This window comes from Rattus norvegicus, chromosome 12 (genome assembly GCF_036323735.1).
Source record: "Rattus norvegicus strain BN/NHsdMcwi chromosome 12, GRCr8, whole genome shotgun sequence".
NCBI classification, from domain to species: domain Eukaryota; kingdom Metazoa; phylum Chordata; class Mammalia; order Rodentia; family Muridae; genus Rattus; species Rattus norvegicus.
This window is the reverse complement of record NC_086030.1, coordinates 26,492,833-26,515,332: the sequence shown is the minus strand read 5'-3', so window position 1 is coordinate 26,515,332 and position 22,500 is coordinate 26,492,833. Positions and strand designations below refer to the sequence as shown.

General features: G+C 49.6%; 1 protein-coding gene across 6 annotated transcripts in view; it reads left to right on the top strand.

The window, feature by feature from the left end:
• Window positions 1–147: 147 nt before the first annotated feature.
• Window positions 148–22,500, top strand: part of Srrm3 (serine/arginine repetitive matrix 3) — a 69,468-nt gene continuing 47,115 nt past the window's right edge. For 2 of the 6 annotated variants that reach the window (XM_039089753.2, XM_039089752.2), the window contains exon 1: window positions 148–335. The gene's annotated coding sequence lies outside the window, so the exon portion shown is untranslated. The remainder of the gene's footprint in view (window positions 336–22,500) is intronic. The other 4 variants (XR_005491671.2, XM_039089750.2, XR_005491670.2 and 1 more) reach the window with 4 other exon arrangements.

Here is a 22,500-nt window from a genome sequence, read left to right as displayed (position 1 = left end):
CATTAATGACTGCCTTCGCTCATAGGCAGCGCTGGGAATAGACACAACCCGCCCCCTGCTGGTCTCGTATCCGCGGCATCAGGTACTCCACGCCTGCAGAGAGCGCTGTGAGCAACTGTCTCTGAGGCGCTCTAGCCACCAGGCGGGACAGGAGGCCGCCTCTATGATGGTGCGCTGTCCAGCATTTCAGCAATCGGCAGCGGCGCTTGCGGGAAGACGGGGGCGCGGGGCCGTGGGGAGGCCACAGAGGAGCCTTGCCAAGCAAAAGACTCGGGACAAACGGGACCTTAAGGCCCGGCTCCAGCATCCAGAAGACTGCAGAGGTCAGGGAGGAGGTAAGAGCCTCTGATGGGGCGAGGGGGGGTTCCCAGAGGGGCTGGGCTGGGTTGGACCTCAGGCCTCCCCAGCTGGGGGCCCAGATGTGCAGAGGACCTATGTTGAGGGGTTGATTGCTGGAGTTATTTGTCCGTGGGGTCAGGCGAGGTAGAATTAGAGATAGAGAATGCTTGTCTTTTCACCTAGAGTGACGGAGAAAGTGTGAATTCAAGGGTCAAGGGGAATACTCTCCTGGACATAAATTGACCATGGTCCAGCCCATGAGCATGCCAAACAGGCCACCATCCAGTCGCCCTTCCCCCAACTTAGGAGGAGCACCTGCTCCCCAGGGAAAGGATACCCAGATTCCAGGGACACTGTAGACACCCATCACTTGCAGAGGTGGAGAGAGCAGCCATCCACCACCCCCCAACCTGGATGCTGGGCCCCTGTCCAGCAGGGGGGTGCCTGCATAAGGGACAGTCTGGCCTTTTTCCCAGCTACCCAATTCCCTGGGGGAGGTAGGAGCTGGCGGTGAGAATTGGGTCTCTCACAAGCTGGCATTTATTCTCACACTGGGAAGAGGGGTGGAGAGTGCAGATGTGAAAATAGCCACTGGGGAGTTTGGAAGGACATTCTGCAGGAATTTTTAAGGCCCAGGGTAGGTCTAGCCTTGTGGTAGATTTCTGATAAAGCGCTGTGAAAAAAAGACGCAGCCACTGGCTTGCCAGCTTCTCCCACTTTCTTTCAAGGGCTTCTGCCTGGACACTGAGGCCTCCTGCAGTTCTTGTCTCTGACAGCTGGTTCCCATAAGGACAGATCAGGGAGATCCAGAAAAAGGCCACTCATATCAGCTGTGGCACTCCAGTGTCTGTGCTCTATCCTAGCCATAACTTCTCAGTCTCCCAACACCTCTCACTCACCTGCTCCTGGCATGATCACACCTGGACTGGCTTTGTATCCTGTATCCCTTGATGGGTAGCAAGGGTTCCTGAACCCATAGGCTCATCTTAAGGTCACAATCTGGGCTCACACCAAATTCTTCACCCCAAACCAGAAATAGAACTATGTTGACTAGGAAATTACTCCCGCAGAATACTAGTTTTGGGGTTCCTAAACTTTATATCCTATCCCACACTCCTGTGTGGGGTGGAGAAGAAATTCTGGAAGGATGACTAAAAGAAAGTGAATCGGGGAGTTGGGGATTTAGCTCAGTGGTAGAGCGCTTGCCTAGGAAGCGCAAGGCCCTGGGTTCGGTCCCCAGCTCCGAAAAAAAGAACCAAAAAAAAAAAAAAAAAAGAAAAGAAAAAAGAAAAAGAAAAAGAAAGTGAATCGGGTTTTCAGAGGTGAGTGGTGGGTGGTTTGAGAGGCACAGCCTCTTTAGTCAAAAAACAGGAAATCAGATGTAGGTTATCTGACTTCAGGTAACCCTCGGAGCCTGCCTCCTGCTGTGTAAACAGGTGGAATGTTAACAATCTCTTTTGTTGTGGAAGGTGACTGGGGCACTTGCTGAGAGAGTGGGCAGAACCTTTTGTGGTTGAACCACTGGGATAATCTATATAATGAGTGGGAAGCTATTGAAACAGTAAGGTGTTAGGCCAGCGAGAAGGCTCCGTGTGTAAAAGCACTTGTCACCAAGCCTGACAGTCTACTTTTGGCCCCTGGAGAAGAGAACCAAATCCCACAAGATGTCCTCTGACCTCCATGTGTTCAGTGTCACTCACATCTGTCCCCCCCCCTGCAAATAAATAAATGTGAACTAGCTGGGTGATGGTGGCACACACTTTTAATCCCAGCACTCGAGAGAGGCAGAGGCAGGTGGATCTCTGAGTTCAAGACCAGCCTAGTCTACAGAGTGAGTTTCAGGACACCCAAGGATACACAGAGAAACCTTGATTGATATATATATTATATATATATTATATATATATAATCTTATAGATATATTATATATACATATTACTTTATATAGATATATAATATATATTATACTATCATACTAAGGACACCAGGTGAATGTTAGTAAACAGATTACAAGTAACATTCCCTGCAGAAATACCCAGAGGTGTTTGAAGTATGTCTTTTGATTCCCAAAGGACATCTCTGAGAACCAAGCTAGCTGAGGCTGTCACACCAGGCACCATGATTGGCTTATAGCTGCAATGGACGCAGCTAGTCCTCATCCATGCTTCCCAGGAAAGCTCTCATTGTTCCTCTTTCAGAGCTGAGAAGGGAGGATAGACTGACTTCCCCAAGGTCACGAAGCCACCTAGCTCTCTTCCTTGGACTGGACGTATACTGCTGATGCCCTGTCCTGAATCCTGCTGTCTAGGTCCAGATGAGGGTGGGGATCTTGACTGGTGATGTCAGCTTACAGGTGTGGAGTTCCAGGTATACACAGTGAGGTAGGGAGCTGACTGGGCCAAGGTCACTAGGACATTTGATGGTAGACTGTGATCTGAACTGGCGTCTGTACATCCCTGCTACAACCTGCCCCCCCATCGTTATCCCGCTTCCAGGAGAAGTCCCATCTGGTCACTATCATACCTTCACCCCACCTCCTCTTCCCAGCGGGCTCTTGCTGACCTCAGAAAGCCGGTGGCTGCCCATTCCCTTCTGAGTGCTTAACTCTCAACCCCTCACACAGCCCATGGTCACAGCAGCTGTCAGCCCTGTTGGAGTCAGCCTCCCTGTCAACCCCCATCATCTCCTCCGCCCACATATTCTTCCCTCCAAAGCCAACACCATGGCTTCCCCACTCATAGGGTGCTCACGAGGGAGGAGACGGCAGATTCGCTTTGGTTTTCTTACAAGGCTAGAGGTGGAACCCAAGTCCTGCACATGCTAAGAAAGCACTTTCCCACTGAACTACATTCCCCAGCCTCAATCTCTTCCTTTAACCTACATTTTGATGAACTATTCACATGACCGTGACCGTACACACACACACACACACACACACACACACACACACACACACACACATCTCATCTTCATATGATCTGGTCAAGAGGTACTACTGTTAGCTAGGGCTGGGAGGGGTGGGAATGGGGGTGACATATACCTGTAATCCCAGCACTCAGGAGGCAGATGTAGGTGGACCTCTGAGTTCGAGGCCAGCCTGAGTTCCAGGACAGTCAGGGCTACACAGAGAAACCCTGTCTTGAAAATAGCAAACACCATCCTCCCTTTGCAGAGGATCCAAACAAAACTTAGAAGTGTGATGTGGTTTTGCCAAGGTCTCGGTTTGATCTAAGCCCACTCTCTCTGGGGGCTCAAAGTGGATTCCAGAACACTCTGCTGTCCTCAGCTCTCTGTGCTGCCCTTGGCTACCTTCTCCCAGAGCTCTGTGGACTAGCAAAAGTCAGGGGTAACAGGACAGAACAAAACAAAACAAAACAAAACAAAACAAAATAAAACAAAAACCCTGCAGGGCTAAAGATGTGAGCCCAAGGGCATTTCTGAGCCCAGCTCCAATCTGGACTTCTCATATGACCTTCAACAAGTCCCCAGTGTCCCTGTGTATAATAGAGCCTCACAAGACGACCACCCAAAGTTCCCATCAACATCAGGATTTCTAAGAGCTGTGCACTCTATAAATCTGTATGTCAAGCCAGGCCTGATGGTGAAGGTCTGTGATCCCAGTGCTTGGGAGGCTGCTGTAGGTAGATTTTGAGGTCAAGGTGAGCCTGGGCAACCGAATGAGTTCAACACCATCTTGGACAACTTCGTAAGAGCCTGTGTCACAATAAAAAGCAACCGGTCATACAGTTCAGTGGTAGATGATTTCCTTACTAAATGAACCAGGTTCAATCCCTTCTAACACACACACACACACACACACACACACACACACACACACCATGTCAGGAAGTCTGTGATCCTATCAGCAGAAGTGGAAATCACCTGCAATGTTTCAAGGTTTGATTTATCGTCTGCTTGCAGATGAGATTTCAAAATCCACCAAAAGGGAAAATAATACCAGGATCCAAGATACCACAGTGAGCCAAGATTAGACATGCCTCTAGCCTGGATTTGGAGGGACCTGCTAGGATACCAAAATGTCCTCCTTATACCTACCAGAATGGTTTATCAGAGCCAGGATGGCCCCCAGCATCAGGGACACAGGACAGAGGCAACAGGAGATGCTGGCTGAGAATGGTGTGGGAGAAAAAAAAAAGAGTTTTGCAGCTGAATTCTGCTGAGGGAAGGCTGTCTTGTTAGGGCAAGCAAGGGCATGCAGGGGGGAAGCAGGGGGAGACCTGCTTGGTTTTAACCTCAGCCCAAAGAAGGGTCAGGAAGCTGGGGAGGGGGTGTTAATGAAGAGAAAGGGTGACAGGGACATACTCAGGAGCAAAAGACTCATGGAGGTGACCCTGAAGGACGGTTGTAACCTGTAAATGAGAAGTTAGATGTGAGAGGGAGTTTGGCCCTCATATGGAGAAGAAGAAGAGGTCAGGGGCTAGTGGTTCTAGATGTTTCTAATGCTGTGACCCCTTAATACAGTTCCTCATATTATGGTGACCCCCACCATAAAATTATTTTTGTTGCTACTTCATAATTATGTAATTTTGTTACATTTTGTTATGAATCACATGAATGTCTGATATGCAGATGATCTTAGGTGACCCCTGCAAAAAGGTCATTTGACACGCTAAAAGGGTTGTGACTGGCAGGTTGAGAACCACTGGGCTGGGGAGATGGCTCAGTGGTAACAGTGCCAAGCAAGGCGGTGCTCACTTATAATCCCAGTACTAGGGATTATAAGAGACTTGACAGATCTCTAGCACCCTTTGCCCAGCCTAGAACAACTGGAAGCCCCAAGAAAGGAGGTGGAGGGGGCTGGCTAGATAGTTTAGTGGATTGTGGCACTTGCCACCAAATCACCTGAGTTTGATGCCAGAGATTCCCATGGTGGAAGGAGAGAACCAAGTCCCACAAGTTGTTCTCTGACTGCCATAAATGTATTATGGCGCGCGCGCGACACACACACACACACACACACACACACACACACACACACACACACAGAGGAGGTGGGGAAGTTAGAGAGAAAGTAAGAGGTCTAGGGTCCTTTGATAGGGAGAAATGCATTGCCAGCCATCACAGCTACAGACTGGCCCAGCCTTGTTCATCATGTGGTGACACCTGTGTTCCTGGCTCCTCCCTCTCTTCTTGGTCATGGGCATGGGAAGGCGACAGTTCCACATGCAGCCCAGCTCTCTTATCCTTGTATCATCCATAGTGGGGTTCTCTTGGGGACAGGCGATACCCACTGGACTTGCAGAAAGGCCCTTCAATGGCTATGTAGACCTTGCCTCCAGAGCAGCCCACCGACCCCCGAGGGATCCCACCATCTTAAAAGCTGCCAGCCTGCAGTGCTGTCTCCTCAGAAGGCAGCCCAGCCTCAGCCTCTGCCACCCTCCCCCTGGCCTCCTGCCCACTGCAGAGGTTGCCGTGCCAGCTGAAGCTAGCGGACAGAGCCTGGATCCCTCAGCGTCTTGCTGGGGCCTCCGAAAGCTATAAGAAGCTCCCTGATCCTGGAATGCAGACAGCTTCTTCATTTGGGGTGGGGGCGGGAGTCCCTTCCTCCCCACTATTTCCCAGAATTACCCAGGGCAGAGACAGGCAGGCAAAACCAAATTGTTTGGAATTCTTTCTTAGGCAGGGTCTCAATATGTGTCACAGGCTAGCCTAGGCTGAACTTTTGGCTATCCTCTGACAGGTATATAACATCACACCTAGCATGTGTTGAATCTTTTGACTTTAAAAATGGCCTGTTTTCAAACTGGCAAAGGTGACGTGAGTCACCAGGGAAGATAGCTCGGGAAGAACACTTGCCTAGCGTGCTCAAGGCCCTGGCTTCTATCGTCAATGCCCCCTTCTTTTTTTCTTTTCTTTTTTTTTTTTTTTTTCGGAGCTGGGGACCGAACCCAGGGCCTTGCGCTTGCTAGGCAAGTGCTCTACCACTGAGCTAAATCCCCAACCCAATGCCCCCTTCTTAAAAAGAAAAAAAAGAGGGAGGAGGGGGAGGAAGGAGTCAAGTGTGGTGGGGCCTCCCTTTAATCTCAGCACTTGGGAGGCAGAGGCGGGCTGGATCTCTGAGGCCAGCCTGATCTACAGAGCAAGTTCCAGGATAGCCAGGACTACACAGTAAGAACCTGACTCACAGAAACTTAAACAGATAATTAAATAAGAACACTGATATGGGGGGTTAGGGATTTAGCTCAGTGGTAGAGCGCTTGCCTAGCAAGCGCAGGGCCCTGGGTTCAGTCCTCAGCTCCGGGGGGGGGGGGGGGGGGGGACTGATACGCATGTCCATGTCGGCTCCTGCTTGAAATCCCCGCCCTTGAAAGGCTGAGCCAGAAGGGTTGCCGGGAGATTGAGACCAGTCTGGGCTGCATCGTGAGTTTCTGGACCATCTAAGCTACAAACTAAGACCGCGTAGGAAAGAGAGAGACACAGACACACACAGAGGGAGGGACAGAGGGTCTGGGAGAGAGGGGGATTTCGTTATACAATGTACCAAGACCAACCATGAAACCCGGAGCCAGTGAGAAGGCTCCGAGAAGAAGGGCACTTGCCACCAAGCCTGACGACTTGTTTGATCTCCAGAACCCCTGAAGGTAGAAAGAGAGAACTGGCTCCTAAAAGAACTACTGATTCGTCTGTCCTACACTGTGGCGTGCATATGTGTACACGCATGTGCATACCCGTGAGCATGCATACACAGGGACGCATGGAGTAATTATGAAATTAATTTAATTTGTTTCTGAGACAGGATTTCTTTGTGGCTGGTTGACCTGGATCACTCTGTAGACCAGGCAGGCTTTCCAGCTCAAGAGATCCCCTGCTTCTGCTTTCTGAGTGCTGGGATTAAAGCTGTGTGCTGCTACCACCACCTGGTAGCAATTTAAAAACTTTTTTTACAAGGTCAGATGTACAGCATAATGGTAGAGCCCCTGCCTAGAATCCCCCAGTAAGGGGGTGGGGGCGTGGCTCGGTGGTAGAGCACCTGCCTAGAATCCCTCAGTGAGGGGCTGGGGGCGTGGCTCAGTGGTAGAGCCCCTGCCTAGAATCCCCCAGTGAGGGGCTGAGGGTTTAGTCAAATATCTGCTAGCATGTACAAAGTCCTGAGTTCCATTTATTCCTAACACACACACACACACACACACACACACACACACACACACACACACGGAAAGAAAGCATTCTTATCACCCAAAAACAAGCACTAAGACTGTCACCTTGCAGGCTTCTTCCTACTCGCTCGTAGGTACATGAAACTAAATCACTGAAAATGGGCTGTGGGGAGAAGTCTGCATCCATTTTTTTTTTTTTAAAACTCCAGCTTGAGCATCCTAAGATGTCTTCAGAGATTGTTCATAGCATACTATTTCCCCTATGCTGGAGTTTGAGCCCCGGCGAGAACGTATAAAGACTGGCTGTGGGTGAGGCTGCTTTCCCAGTAAGCTAACTGAAGCAGAGAAGAAAGCCTCACCCATGACCCACATGGGCACATTGGGGTCTGGGGGCTCTGTGTTTTCCTTGAAAGAGATGACTATGGGGCAGATGAGCCTGTGAGTGAGGTAGCTTTGTCAGTCAGCGCCCTGAACCAGGGGCTGCTGGCAGAGATAGCCTGAGTAGGTCACACATCCCCAGGGGAGATCACGGATCCTGCAGGACTTGAGTGGAAAGAGCTCAGAGCTACAATCAGGAGATAATCATCTCCTAGCTGGGCTCTCTTTCAGCTAGGCTCACCCTTCATCCTCAGGACTGGCTGCTAAAGTGTGGATCTGCCTCCTGGCGGACAAGGAGGAGTGATAGAGGTGGGTTTGACAGAATTCCATAAGAATAGTATCCCGGCTGGGTGGTGACACAGGCCTTTAATCCCAGCACTCAGGAGGCAGAGGCAGGAGGAGCTCTCAGAGTTCGAGGACAGCCTGGTCTGATCTCTCTGAGCTTGAGGCCAGCCTGGTCTACTCTACAGAGCTAGTTCTAGGACAGCCAGGGCTACACAGAGAGATCTTATCTCAAAAAATATAATACTATAATATATAATAATAATGTTGATAATATTATTAATATTATAAAATAGAATATATACCTGAGACAATAGTCACTATCTGGATCAATATAATTCAGACTCAGTGGGCGTCTCTTTGTTTCTGGGCATTGTGTGAGCTGTGAGGACGCGGCTGTCAATCTACCCTGACCTTCACCTTCAAGGTTCCCCAGAGCAGTCGTTACAACTACAGTTAGTTACAACTTTCTGAGGTTTGGCTAGATGGGAGCTAACTACAGAGATGTGGGCTACGGGAGGCTGCCCCGGGAAAGCTGGTGCTCCCCGTGGGCCCTGGGATTGATATAGAGGAGGAGTGATACCCAGCACAGCACGGGTAATGACATGGAGGCGTGGAAAGTTCTTGTGAACCAGGGCCAGTGGAGGAGGCAGGAGGATCTAGAGCAACGTTTCTCAATCTGCGCTGTCACAATTACATCTGGGGGCAGAGTTGAAAGACCCCTTTCACTGGGGTCACCTATGACTATTGGAAAACACAGATATTTACATTATGATTCTTTTTTATAAAGGCTTATTTATTTATCATATATAAGTACACTGTAGCTATCTTCAGACACACCAGAAGATCTCATTACAGATGGTTGTGAGGCACCATGTGGTTGCTGGGAATTGAACTCAGGACCTCTGGAAGAGCAGACAGTGCTCTTAACCACTGAGCCATCTCTCCAGCCCTACATTACGATTCTTAACAGTAGCAAAATGACAGATACAAAGTAACAACAAAAAACATTTTTATAGTTGGGGGTCACCACAGCATGAGGAAGTATTAGGAAGGTTGAGAACCCCTGACCTCGAGTGTCAGACCAGCTTTGGGATACATAATCTAGGATAGAGAGCAGGATGGAGGGACAGAGAGAGAGAGGAAAAGAGAAATATACCAGATGCCAAAGGGCTGTGGCTAAGAAGAAACTACTGTCCATCGAAGGAGAAGCCACTGTTCACCAAGTGCCAGACCAACTGAAGAGAGACCGGTCCTGAGTCCCCAGGAGACTTGACAGGGATGGTTATGCATGTGCACAAACTAGAATCTTCTAGAGAAAATGGAAGACCAGTGGGAGGGGAGAAAGCCAAGGAATAGAGTCTTCAGCCTATCCCCAGCTGGGAACATACCCCTTAGCACCCAACAAAGACTCCTGGTTAGCAGAGTAGGCTTCAGGACCAGTGGAGTAGCGGAGCCACCCCGGAAGGGGTGGAAGCTGGGACACTCGGCTGACCCTGCCGATGGTCAGTCCTGCCCCCTCCCACCCTGTCGCCACACTCCCAGTATCCTCTGCAGAACGCCTTTCTTTGTTCTTTCGGAGGATGCATGTGGGGGTGGAGGTACGTGTGTGTGTGTGTGTGTGTGTGTGTGTGTGTGTTTGTGTGTGTGTTCGAGTGCTTACGAGGGTGTGTGTGTGTGTGTGTGTGTGTGTGTGTGTGTTCGAGTGCTTACGAGGGTGCACGAATGTGTGTGTATGAATGTGTGTATCTGTGTGTGCGTGGGGAAACGGCAGGCCTTGGCATATTTATCTGACTGTTTACTTATTAATAGACAGGGTCTCTCGCTGCCTTGCAGCTCACCAAGTACACGGGGCTGGCTGGTTGGGAAGCCCTAGGGATCTGCTTCCTAGCACTGGAATTAGAAACAGGTTTTCTTGCAGGGGCCGGGCAGTTAGGGGGAGATCAAAGGGTCTGGGGCTTGAACTCATCCTCCAGCTTGCCCGGCAAGCGCTTTGCTGACTGAGCCATCTCCTCCGTTCCTGTTGTCTGGTTTTGCTTTGTTTTTAGGTTTTTGTTTGTTTGAGGTTTTTTGTTTTTTTGGTTTTTTTTTTAGATTTTTATTTTCATTTATTGTGTCCCAGTACACATGCCCCAGGGGAGATCAGAGGACAACAACTCTCAGGAGTTGGATCCCGAGGATAGGACTCAGTTACCAAGTCTGGCAGTAAGTGCCTTTACCCGATGAGCTGATTGCCAAACCTGTTTTGTTGGGGTTTTTTGTTTGCTTGTTTTTACGCTTTTGTTTATTTGTGATTTTGAAGAAAAGGTCTCCTGTATCCTACACTGGTCTTGAATTTGATACATAGCCAAGGCTGGCCTTCAATTCCCGACCGCTCTGCCTCCCACGTGCTAGGACTGCAGGTGCGAGCAAACACACTTTGCTCTCTACTACCCTTCAAGTTCTCCCTTCCTCCATTTCTCTGGAGTATCTGACAACAGATACTGTCACTTAGTGCCTTTCTTTTTCTTTTTTTGTTTTAAATAAACTTTTTTTTAAAATTTATTTATGGATGAGTGTTCTGTGTGTCTGTATGGTTCATGCCAGAAGGGGACATCAGATTCCATTATAGGTGGTTGTGAGCCATCATGTGGTTGCTGGGAATTGAACTCAGGACCTCTGGAAGAACATCCAGTGCTCTTAACCGCTAAGCCATCTCCCCAGCCCAGCTTGGGAGCCTTTCTTGACTTAGAAGTTTCATAATTGTTGTCATCCTCAGTCCCATCTTGGATAAAGGAAGTTGCAGATACATGTGAGCAGTGAAGCCCTCCTCAGCAGAAAACTTGCCTAGAATCTCCTCCCGCCCCCAAACCCCACCTTTCTTGAGAGGCTGGGCATAGCTAGGTGGAAGGATGCTTGCTGGTTCAGTCTGCACTGGGGCGGGAGGCTCCAGCACCGGCACTGTAAATATAAAGTATCCTTTTTGCCTAGACTCGGTAGAGTTTCTGCAGGCCACGTGGCTTAGATGGGCGTGTCTGAGTGTGGGCCAGGGCTCGGGTCCAAGATTGGGCGGCCTGGCTGGATGACTTTAGAGACAGGGTCGCAGATGGACCTCGCAGAATCAATGCAGGTCTGCCAGAACGAAGGGCACCCCTGAAGGAGGAAGAGAACTGAAGAAAAACCGGGGCCAAGGAACTTGGGACTCAGGCAGCTTGTGGGGACTTTTGCCAGATGAGGATGTCAGGCTCCATTTTTCTCAAGCAGGAAGCATAGCACACCAAGGGACGCTCCCAGCGGGACCCACCAGACAGAACTGTCTGAAGACAGGCAAGCGGAATTCAGACAGATGGAGACAGGGAGGGCGATGATATGTTTTCAAGACATGGGTGACGTGACCGGGGGCCAATCTGGGATATCCAGATTTACCGCAGCGTGATCTGATGGTGCAGCATACCTCTGTGTTTCTAGAAGAATCTGTGATAAGACAATTCCCAGGACCCAATCTGTTTTTGTTTTTGTTTTTTGGTTTTTTTGGTTTTTTTTTGTTGTTGTTGTTTTTTCCAGAGCTGAGGACTGTACCCAGGGCCTTGCGCTTGCTAGGCAAGAGCTCTACCACTGAGCTAAATCCCCAACTCCAAAAAAAAGAAGAAAAAAAATGTAAAGGAGGGGCTGGGGATTTAGCTCAGTGGTAGAGCGCTTACCTAGGAAGCGCAAGGCCCTGGGTTCGGTCCCCAGCTCCGAAAAAAAGAACCAAAAAAAAAAAAAAATGTAAAGGAATGACTCCAACATTTAGGCAAGTGAGGTGGTAGGATGGAGAGTTCAAGACCAGCCTGCACCTTGTAGAAATAAAAATTAAAAAGCCAGGACTGTGGCTCAGCAGTAGAGCTAAGTGTGGACTGGGCCTTGGGTTTCATCCTTAGCATTATAAAAACAAGTTCTCTTCTGCATGGAGTTGAGGACCAGTGTCTCATTCTTGCATATGTGAACCACTCTGCCCGAAATGCCTTTTCTCTTCCTCCTCCTCCTGCCTGCTCTTCCTCTTCCTCCTCGTCTCTTTTGTCCCCCCCTTCCTCCTCTTTCATCACTACACTCTGCTCAGGTAGCTTCTGTGAGTTGTGGCAAGTCAAACTGTCCCCTGTGGGTCCTCGAGGCTCCATCTGGCTCGGCCCCTGACACACTCTCTCTCCTCTTGGCTCCCTGTTCAGCATCTCCCGGGGACCAGGCTCCGCTGTTGCCTTCACCCATCTTTCTTATCCTCACAGCATCCTGTGAAGTGGGTATTATCTCAGCTCAGAAGTAAGACAACCACAGTGGTGGGGCTGCCCGGTCCCTGGGTTCTCAGACTTGTTGCTATTTAAGGGCAAGCCCCAGTGCCCTGTGTTATCAAAGGTCCCCACGCTGCAGAGGCTGGCATAGGGACGTTCATTCCCTCGTCCTCAGAGTGGCCTGACAGTTGGTTGTTCCCATCCAGGACTGCTGTGAGGAGTCCCCATGGCCTTGGTGAAGGTGACAAGCGGTGAGGCACGTGGTCTGGGAAGGAGGAGGCAGTAGATGCAGAAGAGCTCTAGAACCTTAGAGCAGTCTCTCAGTCACAATCCCCCTTCCTGTCATGGCCTCTCTCCTACAGAAGTCTCCTCTACAGAGACTGACCCCAGGACCTTGTGCATGCAAAGCACGTGATATATACCTCCAGTAACATCCCGGATTCTCACTAAGGGATTCTGAGCAAAAGCTCTATTACTGAGCTATATCCCCGCACCTTATTTTTGCTTTTTATTTGGAAACAGTCTCACTAAGGTGCCCGGGCAGGCCTGAAGTAATTGGTCTCTGGGGATGACAGACCTATGCTAATAACCCCAGCTATACCGTCCTTCCTTTCCACCCTGGCCAGGGTCTAGGCAGAGCTCATGGCTGGTACGGAGTCTGTGCTGATAGCAAAGCAAGAAAACCGCATGGACAGGCATGCACGGGAAGGCAAGAGTAGCCATCTCTCCAGGTGTAACACCGAGAGACTCGCCCCTTCCCTCCCAGAGAACAGAGAGCTTCCTTCGTATCTCCTCTTGCCATCCCGGAGGGATCGGAGGGTTATTGTCAATGACGTTGCTAATTTACTGCTTAATTAACGATTTAGGATAATCAGATTAATTGACATTAATTGGTTACCATTTGTCAAGGACCCTGGAAAGCCATGCCTCTCAGAGTTGAAGTGAGTGCATCGGGTACTGGGCAGAGGTCTCAGGAGGGCCCCGTACTGTAGCGCTGGGGCTGGGCAAGCGGCAGACAGGGCCAGCAGTAAGGGCTTCCAGGAACCAGGCTGGGTCAGAGCCTTTCTGTCTACCGTGCTGAGCTTATCAAGTGCTTTAGTTCCTCATCTTCTCCCTCGGATGCATTACGAGAAGGGTTGGGGGCTGTCAAGATGGCTCGGTGGGTAAAAGCACTAGTCACCGAGACTGATATGACCTGAGTTCAAACCCCTGGGAACCTACAGAGTGGAAAGGCAGAACTAAGTCCTTGAGGTTGTCACTTGGCAGTCACGTGTCTGCCATGGCAACTTGCTTTCCTGAATCCTAACTCAAAACAGCATGGCCTTTCTTCCTCCTCTCCAGCCCCAGCCCCAGCCCAGCCCAGCAGTTGCTGAGCTATGAGCTAGCCTGCCCTGTTGTGGTTTTTCTTTTCCCTCAAAATTATATTAAAATTGTTGTCCAGCTTCAGATGAAAGAGAACAAAAAAGATCTGACAACTGGACATAGTGGTTAGGAGGCTGAGGCAGGAGAGTCACAAGTTTGACGTGCTCCTGGGTTACACGGTTGGAGGCTAGCCTGGGCTGCACGGGGAGGCAGTGTCTCAGAGAAAGAAAAGATTCGGAAGGAATCAAGGGAGAAGGAGGGTTTGGGGGAACGGGGAACAGATCTGTTGTAACGTGCTTGCTACACCCACGTGAACCTAAATTTGATGCCCAAAGCTGGGCGTGGTAGTGCACAATTGTAATCCCAGCACTGGAGGGATGGAGGCGTGGGGGGTGGGGGATCCCTGGGGCTCACTGGCCAGCCAGCCTAGCTGAATTGATGAGCTGCCGGTTTCAAAAGCCAGGATGGACGATGGCTCCTGATGCCTGGACTTGAACACTGGCCTTCACTCCAAACCTTCACCTGAACACACACACACCAAAGAAAAATATAAAAGGGACTAGCAGGAAGAGGAAATCTCTCCTTCCACCACCTACAGGGGAAGTCCTCCTGAAGAGAGACCTAATTCTAAATACGCTGTAGTATAAGTAGGTCGTCCTCTAACAACTGCTAGGGTGTGGCACACACAGTCAACTTTTCTAAAAACCAGAACAGTAAATAAAACAAAAACAAAAACAAGAAAATTGCTGGGCAGCAGTGGTGCACACCTTTAATCCCAACACTCAAGAGGCAGAGGCAGGTGGGTCTCTGAGTTCGAGGCCAGCCTGGTCTACAGAGCGAGTTCCAAGGCAGTCAGGGCTACACAGAGAAACCCTGTCTCGAAAAAACTAAAAGATAAAAACCCAGGGAAGATCATCAGGACGGGGCTGATAAGACACACAGAAGAGTAAACCCGAGAGGAGAGGGACTGGTTCGCATTATTTAGTTAATTCCAGCCCCTCGAGCCCGCAGCACATTTCAATATGTGTTGAAGAAACAACGACTTACTGTTTTAGATTACAGCACTTGAAACAACAACAGGAAAAATTACTATGAAATGCATCCTACGTTTTAAGAGAGAAAGAAAAAAAAAAGCCAACCCACTCAAAAATGTGAGTGTGAATTTGTCTTTAGAGACATTTCCCCCTAAATCAAATAGCTCCCGCATGAGAGCAGCAGAAACTGGGACTCAGGAGCCAATGCTCTTACGTCCGTGAGTTTTCTTTGAGTTTTGCCTTAATGACAACGAAGGCTTGACACTCCTCCCTCCATGTCACAAGGGCAAGGACTGCAGAAGTGTTCACTAGCCCTTGCCTGAGCCTTGAGTCTCACCTTGAGTTTCCCACTGACCCCTAAGTGTGTCCCCCCTCCCCTCTTCTGGACCTTTTCCTAGGGAGTCTCTCGTCTTTCTTCCTAAGAGACAACACTCCTCTTCAGTGCAGTGGGTGTGTGGACTTTTAGTACACCAAAGAGGCATGTAAATGTGTGGCACTTGGTGAGAGGGCAGAGTTCCCAATATAGGAGTCGCTTCCTCCTCCCCAACCCCTGCAGAAAAAGAGACTCCAAGCTTGATAACAGAGATTTTAGTGGGGAAAGGAAAAACAAGAGAGCGAATGTGGTATCTCTTTCTGTCTCTCACTCCCTTTACTGCCCAATCTTGCAGCCCCCAGGGGAGGAAGGACCAGGAGAGACTGGAGGCTGTTGCCTAGCAACGACAGGCACATCTGGATCGATGGGAAAGGCTGGCGGAGGGCGATGTTCCAGCCCCCAGCCCGACTCTCTTTGACTCTCTCTTTGATCTCAGCTGGCCCAGCGGGAACCTGAGGGGGATGCCCAGGGCAGACTGCCTGATTAGAGTCAACTCAATAAAGGGAATTTTCCATAATGAGGTTGTGTGGGCAGAGGAGGCATCTGCCTCAGACCCCACCAACACGCTCACCAGTGGGAGAGTGGGAGAACTCAGTTGACTGGCCAATACTCACCTCTCCTACCATAGCTTTCAAGTCAATGCATTACCTGCCAACTTTTATTTATTCATTTGTTCAGTGTGTGTGTGTGTGTGTGTGTGTGTGTGTGTGTGTGTGTGTGTGTGGTGTGTACGCTATCTTCAAATATATGTGTATGGCCTATGCAGGTGTGTGTGCTATGTGCAGATGTGTATGTGTGGTCTGTGCAGGTATGCTTGTAGTGTGTGCAAGTGTGCGTGCGTGGTATGTACAGGTGTGTGTGTTGTGTAGTATGTGAAGGTGTGTGTGTGTGGTTGTGTGGTGTGTGCAGATATGTGTATGTGCAGGGGTGTGTGTAGTGTGTGTAGGGGTGTGTGTGTGTGTGTGTGTGAAGATGTATATGTGTTCAAATATTGGTGCTTAGAGGTCACTCTTTCCTTTTTATTCAGTCCGAGGCCACAACCCACAGAATAGTGCCACACATATTTAGGGTGAATTGTCCCACCTCAATTAACTTAATCTAGAAAAATCTCTCACAGATGTGTCCAGAGGTATGTCTTCATCATGTCAAGTTGACAATAAAAACCACCCCAGTAGCCAAGGCTGGCCCCTGACGAATGGTCTTTCTGCCTCAGCCTCTATGTGCTGATATCATACATAGGTACCACCATGTTCAGCCTCCTCCTGAGTGTGACTTTTCTCCAGGGTTAAAGAGACCAATCCCACATAGACCCATGAAGGAGACTGATGATCTCAAGGAGAAGGATCTTGGCAGCCAGTTTCTGACTCATTCTTCCGTTCTTCAACCCAGTTTTCAGGGATAGCCTGGGATTTTCTTATCCTGGGGTTGAGGGATGCTGGGATGGACATGCAGGCTCCTCTGATTGTCAGTCAATGTTAGCCCCGGAGGCCAGTGTGGGTTGATCCTCACAGAGGTGACCTGGTACTGCCTGCCAATAGCCCAGCTCTTGTGGTAGTTTAGCCACGAACCCTTCTCCAATTAGGTTGAAGCTGCTCTTTGGCCCCTAACAGATTGCCCCCAAGTCTTCCTTATGTTCCATCAGCCTTAGGAAAGATCCCCATCTAAAAGGTGACAGACTCCATGAAGGCCACAGAGAGCTCCAAGGAGAAAGAAATTGGTCACTCAAGAGAGCCCTTTGTTTCCTATGAGTGCAAAGCAGGAGCAATGTCTGGCCTCTAGCTCATTGGTTTGGGTTTTGGGGTGTGTGTGTGTGTGTGTGTGTGTGTGTGTGTGTGTGTGTGTGCATTTGTGCACTAGCATATTGTATCCACTTTATTTTTAAAGACAGTGCCTCACTGACCCCAGCAAGCTGGGCAGAAATTACCAGGGATTACAAATGCACACTGCCTTGCCCAGTGTTTTTGTTTGTTTTATTTTGTTTTGTTTTGTTCCTCAAGATGGGGTTTCTCTGTGTAGCCCTGAATGTCCTGGAACTCACTCTGTATACTAGGCTGGCCTCAAACTCAGAGCCCCACCTCCCTCTGCCTCCCGAATGCTGGAACTAAAGGTGTGCATGACCACTGCCAGCAGCTCCATCCAGCTTTTCTTTTTAAGATTTTTAAAGAAATGTATTTGTGTGTGTGTGTGTGTGTGTGTGTGTGTTCACGCGCGTGTGTGTGTTTACTTGTATGTGGATGCCCTTGGAGGCCAGAAGGCACTGGATACTCTGGTACTGTGGTTTCAGGTACAGGTGCCGGGACCGGAACTCTGGCCCTCGGGAAGAGCAGGAAATGCTATTAACTTCTGAGCACTACTTCAGCTCCACGACTTACCCCCAACCCCAACCCCCAACTCTCTGTGCAGCCTTGGCTGTCCTCGAACTCACTCTGTAGACCAGGCTGGCCTCGAACTCACAGACATCCACCTGCACCTGCCTCCCAAATGCTGGGTTTAAAGGCTTGTGCCACCACTGCCTGGCTCCACACCTGACTTTTCTTGTTTGTTTTTTTTTTTTCTTTTTTCTTTTTTTTTTCGGAGCTGGGGACCGAACCCAGGGCCTTGTGGTTGCTAGGCAAGCGCTCTACCACTGAGCTAAATCCCCAACCCCCACACCTGACTTTTAAAGAGCATACTGAGGCTTGAACCCAGGTCCTACTGCTTGCCATGAACTTCACCAACTAGGCCCATCCCCCAGCCTTTATTTACTTTAAGATAGGCTCTCACTTCTCCATGCTGGCCTTCCACTGGCTACATAGCTGAAGATGACGTTTTGTTGGTAAAAGATTATTTTACATGTATTATGTTGCATGCATGTGTACATATATGAACATGTGCACAAACACACATGTGGACACGAACAGCACAGCCTACATGTGGAGGTCAGAGGAAGAGAGTTATTTCTCTCCTTTGTACCGTGTGAGCGTTTAGGGGACCAAACTCAGGTCATCAGGCTTGGCAGCAAATGCCTTCGCCTGCTAAGTCTTCTTGACTGCCCGGTGAGAAGGACCTTGAACTTCTGATCCTCCTGCCTGCACTTCCCAAGGGCTGGGATAACAAGTGTACGTTATCACTCTGAACTTATGCAGCCTTGAGGGCAGAATCCAGGACTTTGCGTACTCTGGGCAAGTGCCGACCACCCAAGCCATATCCTACGCCTCAGTTCTGGTTTCAATCGCTGCCTACTGATTGGCTTTTATGGTGTTCGAGAGCCAGTACTGCCTGTTCTGGTCTATCCCAGAGTCTGTAAGCCGGGGGTGGGGTGCCTGCCATCCTTGGTTGCCGTTGCTAGTCTGAACTCCTGGCTTGTGGAGTTTGTCCCATACAAAGCTCTGCATAGCCAGCTCTGAACCTCAGCAGTCTACACTGAAGTCATATGGGCTGTGTGGCCCAAACTGCAATTCCTCCCTAACAAGCCCATGGCAGAGGCCCCCTTGGCTCCCGGAATCTGCCAACCAGGCTTCCCATCTGGGAATTCAAGTTGGAAAGCCTAGGATGGGAGGGGAGCTTGGCCGGAAGACAAGTCATTCCTATCTCATTCAGAGACCGGGCTGGACATCGGGGATAGGGAAGAGATGACTATGTCGTCTATGCAAATGTAAAAAGCACGCAGACTAGACGTTGGGAGCAAGGACAGCTTCCACTGAAGTCCCTGAAGATGACAGGGTGACAGTGGTGACAGACAGAGGAAGTGAGCTCCCCGCCATTACAAACACAGGCTAGCTGCATGTTATGGTCATTTGCTTATTGGGTGTGTACCATAACACAAAATGTGGCAGTCAGAGGTCAATGTGGGGGGGGTCATTTCTCTCCCCCCACTATGTCAGTCAGGATCTGAACTTAGGTCTTCCGGCTCGGCGGTAAGCAGCTTTACCTGCTGAGCCATTGGCCCGCCCCAGGTTGGGTTTTTGCCCCCGTTGTTCACTTTGACACAAGGTCACATGCAGGTCTTGAACTCACTGTGTAGCCAAAGCTGACATTGAACTATTGATCCTCCTGCCTCCACCTCCGAGTGCTGAGCTGGTCACAGATGGCTGCCCAATGTGACAGTCCACACCAGACACTGAGGACAGGAAGACAAATGAACGCAACTGCTCTCCTTAGAGAGACCATTGACAGACTGGGTTTTGTGGCATGTCTGTAATCCTAACACACCAGAGGCTGAGACAGAAAGAAGAATCACAAGTGAAGTCCAGTATGGGAAATTAGGCATGGCGGCACACACATCTAGTGCACTTGAGAGGCAGAGGCTGGTGGAGCTCTGTAAGGTCTGAGGCTAGCCTGGTCTACATAGTGAGTTCTAGGGCAGCCAGGGTTACCTTGTGAGGCACAATCTCAAAAATAGGGCTGGAAGTATAACTTAGCTGGTCGAGTGCACAAAGCCCTGGGTTTGATCATGAGTACTGAAGACACTAGGTATGTTGACTAATGCTTGTAACCCCAGTACTCAGGAGCTAAAGTCAGAAGGATCAGGAGTTCAAAGTCATCCTTGGCTACAGGACTTCAAGGCCAGCCTGGGCTATATGAGATAACAATGAGAAATATGAGAAATAAACCTGTGGCTCAGCCAGACAGAACATATCGGAACAAGGAGAGGAGTGATAAGGTGACCCCAGAGGCACAACCCCCAGGAGGACATACTTAAGGACACCGCTGGAGGGGGCGCCCGTCCATTCTGGCCAAATGAATGGGGGAGTCAGGCATTCCAGATTCAAGGAAAATAAAGGCCAGTGTGTTCTGAGTACAGTGGGATATAGCAGGAAAGATGGGAGCTAGCCTGAGGCTGGACAGGTTGTCTGTCCAAACCCACAGGCTACCAAAACAGCCTGTGCTTTCCTCCCGGCTGTGCATGTTTGCCTTCTCTGCCTGCCTGCCTTGGGTCAGCACCTCATCTCTGTCCAATAGCATAGACTGAAGCTTCAGCGAAGGGGTCAGGCCAAGCCCTGGCCCAGGCTCTGGTGGTTGGACAAGGACTCTGGACTGAACAGGAGAGGACAAGAGAAGGGACAATGAAGCATGTTGCCAAGGCACAGAACCGAGGTACCAGCACTGCACAAGCCAAGCTGCCCATCTCTCCCCCAGGCTCCCACCTTGGCTCCAGCCCAGGTCGTCCTATTGCAAGATGCTTCCGCCAAGATTTTCCTCTGGCTCCAGCCAGGGCCCCAGGAAGCTTCAGCCACTGAATAATTGAAAGGAAGCTGTTTGGTCTCTTTTCCTCCCAGCTGCAGCAGCATCTTTTGGAGTGTTGGGTAACACACAGCAGCTCTGGCTGTTCCCCAGAGACTCCAAGGAGGCCAGGAGGAAGCTGCTGTAACCCTCTCACTGCCAGGAGACACCAGCTCCTCCCGGCTTCTAGCTCTTTTGTCCCCCCCCCCCCCCCGGGAGCTGAGGACCGAACCCAGGGCCTTGCGCTTGCTAGGCAAGCGCTCTACCACTGAGCTAAATCCTCAACCCCCCCCCCCCGGCTTCTAGCTCTTGAAGCTTACTGTAGGGTCTCCTCCACCTCCCCCAACCCCTCTGCTATCTCTTTCTCTTCTTTCTCTTCTCCTTGTCAGGACCTCATGTAGCCCAGAGTGACCCCAAACTCCCTATGTAGCTGAGGATGGCATTGAATAGTTGATCCTATTGAATAGTTGAGTGCAGGAATTACAGGGCTGTGACAGACAGCACAATCCATTTATGTAGTACTGGGTTTTATATGTGTTGACCTACATAGATAGCAATGCGTGTGTGTGTGTTTGTGTGTGTGTGTTTGTGTGTGTGTGTATCTGTGTATCTGTGTGTGTGATTGTGTGTGTTTGTGTGTGTCTGTGTCTGTGTGTGTTTGTGTATGTGTCTGTGTGTGTGTGTGTGTCTGTGTCTGTGTGTGTGCATGTGTGTTTGCATGCTTGCTTGTTTTGAGACAGAAGCAGACAATAGCAGACGACTCTACTGTAGTCCAGGCTATCCTGGAACTCACTATATAGCACAGGCTGGACTTGAACTCATGACCTTACTGCCTCAACCTCCCAGGTGCTGGGACTGTCTATCATCTGGCAAGAACAGAAATTGTACATACATCCGTTTCCTCACTCTTCCTAACCTCCTCGAGAGGAAGGATTTATATTAAGCCCTGTTTTACAGATGAAGAGGCAGGGTGATGGAGTCTCTGTGCTCTGGAGTCTAAAGCAGAAAGATCACACATCCAAACTCAGACAAACCCCATAAATACCCGTGAAGACAACTGGTGATCTCAAGGACAACCTGGGCACAGGAGACTCTGTCTCAAAGTTTTTACCTTAAAAGAGAGTTTTTGGCCATGCCTGGCTACATAGTGAGGCTCTGGAGTCACAGAGACAGAGACAGAGAGAGACAGACAGACACACAGACACAGACAGATACAGACAGACAGACACAGACACAGAAAGACAGATACAGACAGACAAACAGAAACAAAGAGACAGAGACAGACAGAAAGACACACAGACACAGAAAGACAGATACAGACAGACACAGATACAAAGAGACAGAGACAGAGACAGAAAGACAGAGACAGACAGACAAACACACAGACACAGAAAGACAGACAGACAGACACAGAAAGACAGATACAGACAGACAGGCAAACAGAGACAAAGAGACAGACACACAGAAAGAGACAGAGACAGACACACAGAGAGAGACAGAGACAGAAAGAGACAGACACAGAGAGAAAAAGAGAGACAGATACAGAGAAAACAAAACTGAGTCACCCTGGGAACAATAATGACCCACCTCCAGAGATGTGAATCTGAGGATACATCATAGGTTGATTGACATACAAAATATAGGACACCCAATTAGATCTGAACTTCAGAGAAACCTCGAATAATTTTTAGAAGCCTGTCCCAAATATGAACTTCATGAAATTCAAATTTCACTTAAGTAGGGAGCCCATGTTTTTATTTGCCAAGTCTGACAACATTTCACAGCTCTTAGCAGGAGTCTCAGCCAGGTGTAACCTGAATCCTCTTCGATCCCTCAAGTGCGTGGAGACAGGGAGTCTAGCCACCTGTATCTTCCCATCTCCCTCCTTCCCAGGATCGCATTTTCGTCGATGTAGCTGAAGATAGCTCGCACTTCTGGCAGCCTCTTCGTCATATCAACTTAAATCGGGCGTGTGGTCATTGAAAAGCCCTCAATACTTCCTAAAGATATTCTTTCTAAACGCGGTAGCCCATCCCAACTTTAGACAGTTAGTTTGGGGACCCAGATTCAACATGCGCTGTTTCTGTTTCTCAAAATCCCCTCTTTTACCTTTATATAGTCATTCCTTTGTTTCCATCTGTTCAGCAACTTGGGGGTGTGACTATGTT